Genomic DNA, 16813 nt, shown 5'->3' on the forward strand with positions numbered 1-16813 from the left:
TGAGAGCTTTATCGATCAGCAAAGCTCTGGGCATTGATGGTATTCCCACTGAAGTAACCAGATGCAGCTGTTGCAATATTTACAAGGCTCTACCAGGAAACTTGGAAGAAAATATCATGGCTGGCTGATGTGGAAAAGATCTATGTTCATACCAGTACTGAAGAAATGTGATCCAAATAACTGTGAAAATTATTTCTCATTTGTTCTGATTCCACATGCCAGCAAGATTCTACTCAAAATCATTCAGTGGAGGCTACAACCATACCTGGAAAAAGAACTATGTGAAGTTCAAGTAGGGTTCAAGAAAGGACAAGGAACAAAAGCCATCATCACGGATGTGAGAAGGACCCTTGAAAAGATGAAAGAATAACAAAAGGCTATCTACATTGTTTCATTGACTATATAAGTCAATAACAAGTCTGGACCACAGTAAGAAGTATGGGTATACCAGAACCCCAAGAGTTCTCATAAAAGCCTTTACATTGATCAAGAAGTCACAGTTTGAATGGAACAAGGAAAAAACGAATGATTCAAAATGTGCAACGGTGTACAACAAGGGTGCATACTTTCCACATATCTGGTCAGTCTATATACAGACGTTATCATCAGAGAAGCAGGACTGTATGAAGAAACCCAAGGTATGAAAATTGGTGGAAGTCTTTATCAACAACCTTTGATATGCTGATTAATCCATGTTACTAGCTGAAAGTGAAGGTGATCTGAAACAACTGATTATCAATGAGCATAGTTTCAAAATGGGCCTTCACCGCTAGGGGTCAGCCTGCCATATAAAGAGGCAATCTCCTTACATGGCAGGCTGAACTCGCTAGTGATAGTACCTGAGACTACTGCTAGAGGTCTTGGTGGCCATTTTGCAGCTAGACCTGGATTGCTCCTGCCCTAGCTCAGTGTACCACCAACTCAAACCTGCAGGTAAGTGCTGGGGATGATGGTGTGCAGGGGGGCCAGGGAGGGTGAAGGGAGAGTTGCAAGGGCTCCTTGTGTTCAGGGCTTGGTACTAGGGGAGAGGCTTTTTGAATTTAGCTGATTGGAAAGTGTTGGGATGATTTGAAGGATTTACCAGGGAGGTTGACTATTTTGATTGGGGGTGCAAAGGGTTATGGAAATGGTTTGTTCCTATGTCAGGATGAGGGTACAAAGGGTTAGGGAAATAGTTTGTTCCTATGCAGGCTGAGAACATGGATGTTGGGAGGATCAGATGGGGAGATTGGGATGCATAGGCTAAAGGTCTATGGCCGTGATATCAAATTGCTGATAGTGCTGGTGCACTTACACCCTCTTCTTGAGGCAGAGGTATGTGCAGTTGCACTATCAGCAGTTGTGACAGCTAGTGTTCAATAATGACCTATATGTTAGCTGTCACAGATGGCCACTCTTCTGCTCCATCCCTATCATGCCCATTAAGCTGCATTATGCAGCTAGTGTGGATTTTTGCTGCATTAGCAGTTTTAACATGCATCCGAGGTTAGCACAGGTTTGCTTCAACTGCTAATGCCCCGTAAAGCTCAGGCTTACTGTAACGCAGCTCGGTAAACATGCAACTGTATTAGCTCCAGATATAAAATCAAACATAATAACGTGAGTAACATAGTAGATGACAGCAGAGAAAGACCTGCACGGTCCATCCAGTCTGCCCAACAAGATAAACTCATATGTGCTGCTTTATGTGTATACCTGACTTTGATTTGTATCTGCCATTATCTGCCATTTTCAGAGCATAGACCGTAGAAGTCTGCCCAGCACTAGCCCCGCCTCCCAACCAATAGCCCCGCCTCCCACCACTGACTCTGCCACCCAATCTCTGCTAAGCTTCTGTGGATCCATTGCTTTTGAACAGGATTTCTTTATGTTTATCCCACGCATTTTTTACTGGAATAAGTAACCATAAGGGCTTCAGTAGTATCTTTCAGGGAAGGTTTACCAGGGCACAACCAACGGAGAATCTGCGAAGACCTTAGAAAAATTTTAAAAACTGATGTACTCTGAAGTCCCATCATTTACTTTGCAAAAGACTAACTTGCCTTAATGTTATTAATTCATTTTAGAACTTTTTTCATACTTTTGGAATTGCTTTACATATAAATTTTACATGTATTTATTTATTAATTTTACTTCTTACCCTGATTTGATACACCACCGATTGTACTGTTGGCACCACTAGGTTGTATGAAGAAAGAGAGAGGAAAATGGAAGGCAGAGAAGAAACACGAAAGAAAGGGAGGGAAAAAGAGCAAAAAAAAAAAAAAAAGAAGAAGGAAAGAAACAAGAAAAGAGCAGGAGAGTAAGGGGAAAAGGTGGACTAAAGGTCATGCCTCAGTTATATATGAGTTGAAAAGTCAAGTTTTGAATTTCTTCTTAAAATTAGTGTCTGATATCCAAGGGAAGAGAGTTCCAAAAAGGAAGGGCCCAAGTAGGAAGAAGCAGGGTCATGAGAGATCCCTAGGTGAAGCCTCAATGGCGGTGGTAGAGAAAGTGATTGCTGCGAGGGGCATAAAGTGATAGTGGATGATGGAGTTTAAGGGATAAGATCTGCCAGATAACATTTGCTGCAGAAGAAAAAGGCAGAATTCTTAAAATTGCCTGTAGATCAGCTATGTTTCTTTTTTCTTTCTACTTTTTCTTCTCTTGCCCCCCCCCCCCCAACTTTAATCTAAATTTTATCTACAAAACTCTCTTTGTGGGAAAACAAAATGTAAAGAAAGCGCAGGATACACAGTAGAGATTTGTTGTGATGATATGTGTTTACTTACTGATTGGTGTTTCAGAGCCAGATCTTTGTAATGCTAATTAGTTTGTTATGCCCAAAGGGATCTTACAAATCCATATACATTGTACCTTTTCCTACCTGTGTCTCATTTTGCAACTGCAGAGAAACTGCTTGAGCGTATGCCTGCACGGATGAAGAATGGCCCTAAGTAAAGATTCCCGCATTACCTTTAACGATGGCAATAAAATCCCAGTTATTGCTTTAGGAACTTTTTCTCCAGACGGTGTAAGTAAATGCTCTATTACGTAAGAATTCGTTATTGTAAAGCAACGTTAAAAGGAATAATTGTATTTTTTATCAATACATGAGACAAGTAGATATGTATAAATAGATGCAGATCAGATCAACCTTATAAATGGCTTTAAGAGACAGTTTTCCTAACTGCAGATGTAGGAAAGATATGCCAGGTTGTTTCATTACATGTTAGTAAAAGGCCATTTAAAAAATTGTGCCTTGTTCCTTACAAGAAAAAACAAATTATCAGCATTGATATATAAATATCTGTTCATATGAATCAAAGATGGTATTATGAAGATTTTTAAAGTACACAATCATTGATAGGTTGATAACTATTTAGTTCTAGTTACACAGGGATAGATTCAAGAAAAACCACCCAAAATTAGACGCAGAAAATATGGGTGCTAAAGCGCCAATTTCATAATGGCAATTGTGTGCAAAATTGCCATTATAGAGTAGACTGTAAATCAGCATGCATGCGCCTAACTTCAGATATGAGTAGAGAATGATACGGGGACGGGGAACCGCAGTAACCGCAGGGATGGGGACGGGGTGGGGACAGATCCCACGGGGACAGGGACAGATCCCACGGGGATGGGGACAGAGCCCACAGGGACAGGGGACAAACTTTGTCCCCGTGTCATTTTCTACTTTGAAGCCTGTTAATGAACTGGACTGTTATTTATGTTTAAGTGATGCCTACAAAGATATTTTGATTTTTTTTGAAAAACAAGCAAACATACTGGCCACAACTAGCAAAATTTGCATGGGAGGTCCTGCACATCTTCTAAGAAGACAACTTCTATTCCAGGAAGGGCTGTGGAAGACAGGAGAGATAGATTGAATCCTGAGATTGTTGATGATTTCTTATTTATCCACAGATTAAAGGTAATGAATAGAAATCAAACAAAATAAAACATGGAAAAGAAAATAAGATGATACCTTTTTTATTGGACATAACTTAATACATTTCTTGATTAGCTTTTGAAGGTTGCCCTTCCTTCGAAAGCTAATCAAGAAATGTATTAAGTTATGTCCAATAAAAAAGGTATCATCTTATTTTCTTTTCCATATTTTATTTTGTTTGATTTCTATTGATTACCTTTAAAAGTGGACTAACATGGCTACCACACCTCTCTATCCACAGATTAAAAAACCATAACAGTGCTTTATAGGGCATATTTTTCCCTCTAGGGCTAATAGAACGGGTTGTATTTTATACCCCTGGACATTTTAACAGTGTGAATTAGGATTCCTTGGTGTAGTAGAAATCACCTATTGTTGGGGTTGGAAGGGTAGAGGGTGGTGGTGGGAAAGAGGGTTATTATAGCTGCTCATTGTTATTATTGTTCTTTATTTGTAATTTATACACAACAGTTACACAGCATATTGTTTCTTTTTATATTTTAATAAAAAGATTTAAATATAAAATCATAAGTGTTCAAAGCTTCTGCAGATGAGGACAGAGCCCACGGGGACGGGGCGGGGAAAGGAACAGAACTTGCGGGGACGGGGCGGGGATGGAGACAGAACCTGCGAGGATGGGATGGGGACGGAGACAGAACCCACAGGGACGGGGTGGGGATGGAGACAAACTTTGTCCCCGTGTCATTCTCTAGATATGACAGCATACGCCATGTGAAAGACTGGTGTAAATGATCACACTTAAACTTGGCAATTCCACGTGTCAGTTATAGTATTGTATAACTTAAGCGAGCAACTGCAAGATATTCCCATGTGGACGGCCACTTTGTAGTTCCACACTATAGCGTTTAAGCGCTAACTGCCAGATTCTATGTAGTGTGCCTAGAGATCCGTGGCAAAATCCAGGTGCATAGCATAATTGGCTTAACAAGATAATCAGCATTGATAACAGCACTTAACAAGCAATAATGAGCACTAATCGGCAATTAGAATTTACATGCACAACTCGCTAAGCGTATTCTGTAATGAACCAGGGACGTAGCTAGGTAGGGCCACGGGGGCATGGGCCCCCACAAATTTAGCCCTGGCCCCCTCTACTTTCAACCTCTCCCCCTCCTCCAGGTACCTTTGCTGGCGGAGGTCCCCAACCTCCGCCAGCTGAAGTTTTCTTCAGCACCGGTCTCCGGGACCCCCTGATGGCGACGGGAGGGGGGGGTCAAAAGTGGCGGGGGTAGTCAAAAGTGGTGGGGGGGTTGGTGGCAGGCTAAACTGTACCCCCTACCTCAGGCTCTGGTCCCCCCTCCCACTGAGTCTGGCTACACCCTTGTAATGAGCTGCACCTAAAATTTTACGTGCGCAGTTATAGAATATGGCCCAGTGTGTGTAAATCTATACATGGGGATTTACACCACACTTCGTTGGTGTAAATAGAGGCATGTAGTTTTAGGCGTTGGGTTATCAACAGCGCATTCTATATACCACTTAGCTATCTAGGCTCCAAATGGTGGAAATCAATACCCAAGGCCCTAAGAAGCATCACTGTCTACAGTTCAAAAAAAGAACTGAAAACCTAACTTTTCAAAAAAATTCTATAACTAACATCACAAACTGCAAATGATCAAGAAAACCTTCTAATTGAAACGTCACCTAACTGTAAAACTGTAAAAGTATAACTGTAAAATTGTAAGCCACTTTGAACCGAAACTTATTTTTGGAAAATAGTGGGATACAAGAATGTATATATAAGTAAATGAATATATACGGCGCCCAGAATTGTGTCTAAACTATAATGAAACATAGGCGCCTAGGTTTCATTATTGAATACAATTTAACTAGCATCGGCGTGCCTAACTTTTAGGTGCTGGTATAAATGTGACATGGATGCACATAACTTACAGTACAATGGAATTTACCACCTAACTCAGGTATGCTCCTCCCTTGTGTATGCCCCTCTTGCAAATCTGTGATATATAAATTAAGTGGGTGTTTTCAGAACACGTAGGTGCCCTGCTAGCATTTACATTGCATTACAATTACCACTTATATGCCACTCATAGCAAAATCAAGATCAGGGCAGCATACAGAGTAAAGAAATAGAGGAATACCCTAGAAGACTCAATAGCAATTTAAAACTAACATCAGTAATAAAACCTAGAATAATTAGTTAAATTTACCACATTTTCAAAGATTTTTGGAGCAAGATAAAATTAGACTGGTAGTGTATAAATGTAGGCAATTCATTCCATCACTTGATTATTTGATAAGGAAATGACAATTCCAATTATATATGACCCCCCTGAAGCGACAGGTATTGAAATCTTAAAAAGTCCCTAGAACTACTTGCATATGGGCCATTTAAAAAGGCACAGCAAGCCTACTGTGGGCTTGCCATGTGCCAGTTTGGAACTACCACCAGGCTACTGCAGGAGCCTGGGGGTAGTTCAGCCCTACCTCAGGGGCTTGGCCAGACCTGCCATTTTGGGTGGGCCAAGAGTTAATCTGGGTGGGCCCTTTCCACCCACACCCTCATACGTACAATACAGTATTTTATAACCTTCCTCTCCGCCCTTGCATCCTTCTCTCCCTCTCTCCCTCTCTCTTTCCTTTCATCCTCTCTGCCTCTACTCACATGTCTTCATCTTTCTCCCTCTCCTCTGCCCCAGACCCAGCATCTGCTCCTTCCCCCATGGCTCGGCTTCTGCTCATCTCTCTATGACCGCCCCCCCCCCCCCCCCCCAGGGTCTATCTCAGAGCTGTCACCAGCGGCAATTCCTTTAGGCAACCTGTGCTAGCCTTGCAGGCTTCTCTCTACTGTGTCCCTGCCAGTGAAGAAACAGGAAGTGACATCAATGAGGGCAAGACACAGTTAGATACTATTTGCACATGGTTTAAACAGCACCGACTATTACCAAACCCCGAAAAGTCCTGCATTGTTTTTTTTCTCCAGTACAACAATAGATTTAAAACTGACAAGACATATCATTTCCTAGAAGCATTTGGAGACTTATTGGAACTGTTTGGGTTTTTGGTAGTCTGCCCTCCCTCTTGTGTTACCCCTCTTACTTTTTTTTTCTATCTTTTACTACAGTTCTCCCCATCTGCTTTTTTGTGCCAGTCTGTTCAAGGTTGTCTTATTACATGTTATTTCCTTTTCTCCCCATTTTAGCCTGTAAGCTGCTTAGACACAATGTAGATTGGCAGGGTAGAAAGTTAATTAAAAAAAAAACTTGAAACTTATTTTGCATCAATAGTTCTCTTTGGTAGAACGATTGAACTTAGCATCCTTAAGCAAAGGGTGGATACAAGCCTGTTTCTATGTTGTAAGGATCAGGCTCAGTTCAAGCTTGCAGGAACTATGCTGTGTAAAGATAGCAGGAGGCAATCAGCGACGTGCTTCATAAGTAAGGAAGATAAAGGGTCAGTAGGTAGAGTTGTAGGTCGCATATTTGCCATCATTACTTGTTGGTCTATTTCTTTCAAGGATTTTTGTCCTGTTTTACATATTCTGTTGCTTCCTTCCCTGTAAAGGCCTCCTCAAATGTCCACTGTCCCTTATTAATTGTCCAGGTGTCTTTATAGACATGTACAAGTAATAGAATGCAGAGGGAGGTGTCTTGCAGGGAGAGCACAGGAAGCTAGGGAAGGGAAAAAGAAAGCAGATGGCATGGGATTTGATATACCGCCTTTCGATGGTTACAGTCAAAGTGGTTTTACATATTCTCCCAGATTCTATATATAGCGCCCAAAATTGGGCACCGATCCAAGGTGTCACCCAACTAAATTGGTTAATAAGACAATGCCAATAATTGGGTGTAAATTGGCACCAATTTAGATTTGTGCACACATCTTGCTAAGTACTATTCTATAACAATATGTGCCCAAATCCCATAGCACGCAGTCAAATAGGGGGGCACGAACATGGGAGGTACGTGGGCAGGACAGGAGTATTCCTAAATCTTGTGTGCAGTGTTATAGAATACTGGAGATGTGTGCCCTAATTGGCTGCTGGGAATTACACCTGGTTTCAGCAAGGTTAGGTTTGGGTGCCAAAATTGGCACTCAATGCCAAATTCTATAATGGGTGCTTATCTATGAGTGCCCATTCATGAATATCATTGAGTATCGATTATTGAGCACTATTTACTGAATCTAGCCCAATATGTACTACTATTACTATAAATCATTTCTATAGCGCTACCAGTCATACACAGCGCTTCACAATTTAACATGAAGAAAAGACAGTCCCTGCTCAAAAGAGCTTACAATCTAAATTGCTATAGAAATGATTTGTAGTAGTAGTAGTAAATCAGGACAGACAGACAGGACAAATAAGGGATAAGGGTAGGACAGACAGATAGGACATATGGGAAAGGGACTATTGAAGAGAGAAAGACAAGATAACGGTTACGAGCAGGTGACAAGTTAGGAATTAAAAGCAGCATCAAACAGGTAGGCCTTTCGCCCGGATTTGAAGGCAGCCAGGGATGGAGCTTGACGTAATGGCCCAGGGAGTCTATTCCAGGCAAGATAAAAGGAACGGAGCCTGGAGTTAGCGATGGAGGAGAAGGGTACAATTAGGAGAGATTTGCCCAGTGAATGGAGTTCCTGGGAAGGAGTGTAGGGAGAGATGAGGGTGGAGAGGTAGTGAGGGGCAGCAGAGTGAATGCACTTATAGGTTAATAAGAGGAGCTTGAACTGTATACGGAAACGGATAGGGAGCCAGTGAAGTGACTTCAGAAGAGGGCTGATATGGGCATAGCGACTTTGGTGAAATATTAATCGTGCAGCAGAATTTTGAACAGATTGAAGAGGAGAGAGATGGCTGAGTGGAAGACCGGTGAGAAGCAATTTGCAGTAGTCCAAGTGAGAGGTGATGAGAGTGTGGATGAGGATTCTGGTAGCGTGCTCAGAAAGGGCGAATTTTGGCCATATTATAGAGGAAGAAATGACAGGTTTTAGCAATCTGTTGAATATGTGCAGAGAAGGAGAGGGAGGAGTCGAAGATGACCCCAAGTTTACGAGCAGATGAGACAGGAAGAATGAGTGTTTTGTCAACAGAAATAGAGAGTGGGGGAAGGGGAGAGGTTGGTTTAGGTGGGAAGATAAGGAGCTCAGTTTTGGACATATTGAGTTTCAGGTACTTATGTACAGGTACTTATTTTGTATCCAGAGCAATGAAGGGTTAAGTCACTTACCCAGAGTCACAAGGAGCTGCAGTGGGTCTTCCGTCCTCACAATGTTTCATCACAAATTTTGGGTGTCATATAGGGTGCCCCGAAAAAATGAAGTTGACATGATGTTATCATTGAAAAAAAAAAAGTCAGTAAAAGTGACAGAGTCAAAACAATTATTTATTGTCCAAACACAAAAGCAGTACAGTACAGTTTCATTTCAAATGTTACATTTGTTCGTTAACAGAAAGTTGAAATAATTGTAGCTGGACAAAATCGGCACAGATTTCTAGAGCAGTAACTGGACTGCCTTTGTTGCCTTCCTGCATGAAAAAAAAGTTTTAATCCAGAAATAAATCTCCTGGCATCCTGGTTTGTCACTTGTTCATGCTCAGCTGTGTCATGCCCTTCCGTCTCCTGATTTTCTGAAGTCTTTATATATTTGGCTGAAATTTGCTCAACGATTTCATCCTCACACCCCTCATTTTCATTGTAGTATTGAAGATTATTGTCAATGGATGAAAAGTCTTCATAGATTTCCACCCAGTGTGCTTCCATAACATAATTTTTCATTATCCATAGCATTTCCATTTCAGCCTTAACCTGTGTGTCTGTTCCAAGATGTTTAAATCCACACTGAGCAAAACAGTGTTGAATGGCTGTGCTGCTAACATTTTGCCAGCTATCAGCAATAAATTGCACTGCTTGTAAAAGATTTTTATTTATTTTTATTTTGTTACATTTATAGCCCACATTTTCCCACCTATTTGTAGGCTCAATGTGGCTTACATAGTACCGGAGAAGAGTTACAGACTCCGGTGTAAACAAATACAAAGTGATGTTGTGGTACGATAAAGTTCATGTGGCACAGCCACACTAGGGAATCGTACAACGGAAGAGTTGTGTTATGTCCATTACGTTCTTTAGTTTTGTTGCAGAGATCAGGATCAATCTTTGCACTGACTTCTTTTGTGGTTGAAGATGATGTGAACAAATTTTCTTCTATAGCTTCAAGGATATAAGTTACCAGTTTTGTACAATATAAGGTATTCACATTTTTTATGATTCCCATGTCCGTTGGTTGCACCAGAGATGTGGTATTGGGACACAGAAATTCAACCTCTGTAATTCACCCCAGACACTGAAGTGAACCATAGCACTCACCCGAAGACATCTGCCTGCACGAGAAATCAGAACAACGGAGCAGCCAAGAAGCCTCACAAATCTCAACAACCTGACCTGAATGGGAGATACACTGGAACAGAAAACAAATATAGAGAGACTCCCCCTTTTGACTAAGCACCCTGCAAAATTTCCAGCCTAAGGATATGGGTTTTCTACTACATAATACGGATAATGGGGATACCAGCTATGTCACCTAAAGAATGGAACAAAATCCCTGTACGAATCACCACTAGACGACGTTCACACCAACAACTGGAAGAGCCTAATCACATTCCACGTAACAACGTAGAGACCACTAAACCAGGATAATAATCAACAAGACCGTGATATCAAAATAGACAGACCACATAGACAATTACAAATAGTTAAACACACCAACATCAAATACAAAAAATATGTCCCGATACCCATAGGATATATAAATGTAAGATCGGCAGTAAATAAAACATTACTCAGAGATTGGATAGAATTGGAACAACTAGGATTATTGCTCAGAACAGAAACATGGCTACACCTTGAAGATGACCCAGCACTGAATGACCTGTACCCACAGGGATACAAAACAATACACATCAACAGAACTAAAAAGAGGGGAGGCGGAGTTGCAATAATATACAAATCCTCCTTTAAAGTAGAATCTATCGCTAAACATACATCCTCAGCAATTGAAATCATGGCATTCAAAATCACAGACGCAACACTAGCAGATCAACTATGCATCATACTGTTCTACCGCCCACAAGGACGCTGGTCAAACGCTCACAGGTACATAAGTACATAAATATTGCCATACTGGGACAGACCAAAGGTCCATCAAGCCCAGCATTCTGTTCCCAACAGTGGCCAATCCAGGTCACGAGATCCCCAAGAAGTACAAAACATTTTATACTGCTTATCCCAGAAATAGTGGATTTTCCCCAAGTCCAATTTAATAATGGTCTATAGACTTTTCCTTTAGGAAGCCGTCCAAACCATTTTTAAACTCTGGTAAGCTAACCGACTTTATCACATTCTTTGGCTACGAATTCCAGAGTTTAATTACACGTTGAGTGAAGAAACATTTTCTCCAATTCGTTTTAAATTTACTACTTTGTAGCTTCATCTCATGCCCCCTAGTCCTAGTATTTTTGGAAAGCATAAACAGACGCTTTACGTCTACCCATTCCACGCCACTCATTATTTTATTGACCTCTATCATATCTCCCCTCAGCCGTCTTTCCTCCAAGCTGAAGAGCCTCTGCACCTTTTCTAATTCCACTATATCTTATTTGAGATGCAATCCAGAAACTACAGATCATTTGTACTGATTCACTAACATTTAAATCATATGTATTCCTTAAATAAATAGGTTTAAAGAGCTTTTTGAAAAGTTAAGTAATCTGACAATATACGGCTCTGTAAAGGTAACAAGTTCCACATTAAGGCAGCCTGATAATGAAGAGAAGAATCAAGCATTCAATGCTTTGTAATCTGTCTAGCTGACGGAAAACTTAGTAACATTTGATTACGAGTTTTACCTGTAGAACCTTTATGTAAAAGTGTGATCCAGTGGCGGCCCTCTTGTGAGGTGGCATCAACCCCTGCCCTTCCCTCCCTATCCCTCTTCCACGAAATTACCTTGTTCTTTTATTTTCTTGTTTTTCAAAAGAAGGTGGCGGCAGTGATTCCTATAGGCTGCCCTGTCACTGGTCCTGGCTCCTTCTCTCTACTGTGGGCAGCCCGCCTCAGAGGAAACAGGATATTACATCAGAGAGGTGGGCTGCCCGCAGTAGAAAGAAGGAGCCGGGACCAGCGGCAGGGCAGCCTATGGGAGTCACTGCCGCCACCTTCTTTTGAAAGACAAGAAAAGAATAGAAAAGGTAATTTTGTGGAAGGGGGTTGGGAAAGGCAGGGGGCAGCGCAGCGGTGGTGAAGGAGCTGGGGCAGCAGCTCATTTTCTGCCTCAGGCAGCAGATTGTCTTGGGCTGCCCTTGGTGTGACCCATTCACTAGATAAGATGGAGCATCACCATACGTGATCGTAAAGATCATGGTACAAAATTTAAACTGGGCCCTTGCATTCACAGAGAGCCAGTGTAGTTTACCAAGCAACAAAGAGGCAGAATCAAACCTTCCAGCAGAATAAATCAGTCGTGCAACTGTGTTTTGAATAAGCTGCAAACATTTGAGTGAACAGCTGATGTAAACAGCTTTACAGTTATCAAGTCTAGATAATATTGGTGCTTGGACCAGCAGTCTAAACTTTGATGGTTCAAAATAATTGCATCATATAGAAGACCTGTATAACATAATGAAACAGAACATAGCGATAGAAGACTGCAAAAGGGCTTCTAACACAGGGGACTGGAGCAATGTAGCTGTCTAATTCCAGATGCATAAACTGATACAGGGAGGTAATAAAAGTGATATCACTTCATAAAAGTTACTAAATAGAAATTAAAAAAAAAAGGAAGATAAGATGACACCTTTTTCTCTAGCTAACTGAATACACTTTTTGACTAGGTTTTGAAAGCAATGCTGCTTTCTTCAGGCCAGAAATAAGTCAGTTAGTGAAGTAGGATTAGAATCTGTTGAGGAAAGGATAAGATTTCTGACTCCCAATCTTATACACTGTTAGATGGTAACTGATATTACAGGAATCTGCCCCTGTTAATGTATAACTAAAGCATTTCTACACATAGATCATGTATATGCCCAACCTCGTTGCCGATATGTTGGAGCAGTTCATGTGTTGACTGACTAGTAAATACGTTCATCTCAGAAGACTGCTAACCTTGTTTGTTTTCTTTTAAATCAATGACAGCTTCCACAGAAGCCTGCTGATGCCGAAGAAAAAGCAGTCAGCGCTGGAAAAGTATGCATTTGCTTTTCTAATCTTTTTGTCCTTTAATGTGATCCATATATGATCATGGCAGTCCTGAGCATGATGTTGACTCTGGTAAATTAAAAAAAAAATAATGTAATCTCTAAATATGATGCAGTAAAGAAACAGGAGGCTCGATATTCAAAGTGATTTAAGTAGTTGGCAACAGCCGCTGACTGGTTACATCACACATAACCAGCTATTTATGGTTACTGGCCAATATTCAGTTTGAAATTAACTGATTATCTCTGCTGAATATTTACGGTTAGCAGATAACTGGGTGCCGGCTATCTTGGGGGCAGGTCATACTTAGGACCAAATATTCAACACTAACTGGGCAAGGTTACCACATAAATAGGACCACATATCTGTCCTATTTATTTGCATTTTGCTCACACCTTTTTCAGTAGTAGCTCAAGGTGAGTTACATTGGATTTTTCTCTGTCCCAGGAGGGCTCCCAATCTAAGTTTGTACCTGAGGCAATGAAGGGTTAAGTGACTTGCCCAAGATCACAAGGAGCAGCAGTGGGATTTGAACTGGCCACCTCTGGATTGAAGACCGGTGCTCTAACCACTAGGCCACTCCTCCACTCCAGTAGTCCAGTATCCATTAGTCGATGGCCAGTTCGCGGTGAATATTGGCTTAACTGGTTATCAGCTGGTGGCCAGGAATGAAACTGGATATTCAATGCCAGTCACTGGACATGGCTCGGCATTGAATATCTGAATTCAGCGCCGGCAGCAGGCTTTAACCGCTTTGCCCACTGCCCGCTGAAAATCAGGGGGGGGGGGGGTCTATTGTTGGATGGTGGGCTGCACATGTATGCACTAGAGCACAGGCATTTCATGCTGTGAACATGCTCCCCTTGAAGCATTTCTACTGTATTTGGATGCAATGTGGCTCTGCAAGTAGTGAAAGGTGCAGTGTCATAAGGAGCCAGATGGACTGCAGGGAGGAACAGAAATGGGGGGAGGGGGGGAAGAGAGAGATTGGATGCATCAGGAGGAGGGGTCAGATGAATTTAACCAGTTATCAGCTAGTACTAGATCCCTTTCCCTTATCTAAGTACATTTTGTTACAAAATTATCTGCAAGAAAGTCAGGAATTGGTGTTTCATTCAATTTAAATCAACTAGATCTTGGCGTTGGCAATGTTCCCTCTAAACCGCACAGTGAAGTGTTGACCGCATTGTAATCATCAGACATGATGCATTCATAGTTTGAACCATGCAAGCATGGTAGGTCCTATAAGACCTGCTTGCCCAGTGCCATTCAAACCAAAAAGAAACCTGTTTGCAGATAAATTAGATTCACAGAAACCTGAGCAACTGAAGCAAAAGTTCATCCTTAAAGCAGCAAGCCTGATAGATTTCTTTTCCTTCTATTGTTCTCATAGACTTTTCAAGAACTGACATATGAAGCTACACAACTGGCTATCAAAGTTGGCTATCGACACATAGATGGGGCACTTCTTTATGGTAATGAGGAAACTATTGGACTAGCTATTCAAGAGAAGATTGCAGACGGCACGGTAAAGAGGGAAGACCTATTCTACACTGGAAAGGTAAGATTTGATGTTGAAATCTTTATTACCCTTTTTTTTAAAAAGTCACATGTTTAAGAGACTTTTAGCCCAATTCATGAATATTTATAGATACATGCTGTGGAATAAAATAACAAGAGAAAGTCATGGTGCTGAGTTTGTTTCAGAATCAGCTCTGGTATTGGATGCTGGGGCATGTGAAGATGCTTACATTGAAAACATTCTTCTTCAACAAGGCCTACAATGAGAACCTATAACCTCACTAAGCCACCTCACTACCCACCCAATAATGAACGCCCACCATATACAACTACCCTAACAACTCTCCTCCTTCTTCCCTCTTCCCTTCCTTAATCGCTACTCATTATTAACTGTATCTGATTTCCTTATATAACAATGTTAACAAATCTAGGTAAGCCACATTGAGCCTGCAAATAGGTGGGGGAATGTGGGATACAAATGCAATCAATAAATAAATAAATAAATAAAAATAAATAGTAAGTGTGCTGACTACTACGATATTCACTAACCAGCTAAGAAAGCGGATAAAAAATAGGACAGAAAAAAGGGTGCTACGGGAAATTTGAAATCGAGTTTTGAAAACTCTTCTGTTTTCCATTGTTGGTTCCTCTGAAGGGATTTTTTTTGTTTTTAAAGGTTCATGTTTATGCTGCAGCCTTTCTGTACAATTCATGTTAAAAAAAAATTCATTTGATTGATGTATTTATATCTTGCTGCATTGTTCTTGTTATGTTTATAACAATAAAAACAAATATTTGAAGCATTCTCTTTAATTAAAACACATAAAGATGCTTTTTTAACTTCCCTGCAGACCCGGCCCCATTCAGAGTCCGTCAGTTCCTGCTTCAGATCCTTTTCCCAGGCCTGCACGTACGCATGTTTAACAAAATGTGTCCCTCTAATATGATCATAAAGCCTGGAGATCCCCTTTCCCCATAAATCTATCTTGCCCCATATATTCTCTAACCCTTCCTTTTCAACTAATTTACAAAATATTAGGCAGATGGTACTATACGCCCGAGAGAGTGAAAGCTATGTTTCCTGGATCTTCAGATATCTGTTGGAGATGATGTAGAGAGGAAAAGGGCACTTTCTATCATGTGTGGTGGGAATGTAATCCAATTAGGGACTTTTGGACGGGAGTAACGGGGTTACTGACTGAGGTATTGAAAACTCCATTCCCATGTGACCCTAAATGGTGCTTATTAGGCTGGGGTAATCAAAGAGGGGAGAAATGGGAGCGTAGGCTCAAGAGGATAAGCCTGGCGGCAGCAAAAACTACGATTGCTGCGTTTTGGAAACAGGGAGGGGGGGCTCACGGTAAAGAATTGGATTGGGAGAATTAGAGGAATTTCCATGCTGGAGGAATTAACAGATAAAAGGAGGGGGAGGTACAACTCTGAAGCAGAGGAATGGAAGCGTTTGGAACAGATGTTTAGGCATGATTAGATGGGAGATCTTAGGGGGAGGGGGAGGGAGGGAGAAGGGGAGGGAGAGGGGGGGAGGAGGGGGTAAACAGAGGGAGAAAAGGGGGGGGAGAACAACCAAAAAAGATTTTGTTGTACATTCAAGTTTACACGTACAATCCCCAATGGTGGGTTCGGAGAATGTTGAACTGTTATTGTTAAGAATGGCTTGGATCTGTACTGTTGTTTGAGATATATTTCAATAAACTTTACAAATTAAAAAAAAAATTATTTGAAATTAACAAAACAAAACAAAACTCCTGGGAGTCTCTTTGGCAGACATGGAGGCATGCCTTCAAAACACTCAGACTTAGAAAGTTGCACAGTAACCTATGGAATTCTGAAAGTCTAAGTGCCCTGAAAATGAGCCCCTGTCTCCTGAAGTCCGTAGTAGGTTATTGAATATTTGAACAGACTTTTGTGTCAAAGGTTCCACCGTTTTGAGCAGTTAATCCTGGTGCATGGGACAGGGAGGGTGTAGGAAGGGGGGAGGGTGGGTTGGGGGGAAAACTATGTTGTACTTCGGCCTATTTTGGTTTCTGCTGATGCGTTGTTTGCTGGATGCCTGGTTTCTGTATCCTGGTACTGTGTGTGTTTTTTTTTTTTTTAAATAAAC

The 16813-nt window shown here is 41.2% G+C and overlaps 1 pseudogene; it reads left to right on the forward strand.

Annotated features, from left to right (window-relative positions):
• The first annotated feature begins 2890 nt into the window (after positions 1–2890).
• The window catches only part of LOC115477555, an 86315-nt pseudogene continuing 72392 nt past the window's right edge, over positions 2891–16813 (forward strand).

The sequence above is a fragment of the Microcaecilia unicolor genome, chromosome 9 (genome assembly GCF_901765095.1).
Source record: "Microcaecilia unicolor chromosome 9, aMicUni1.1, whole genome shotgun sequence".
Lineage (NCBI taxonomy): Eukaryota > Metazoa > Chordata > Amphibia > Gymnophiona > Siphonopidae > Microcaecilia > Microcaecilia unicolor.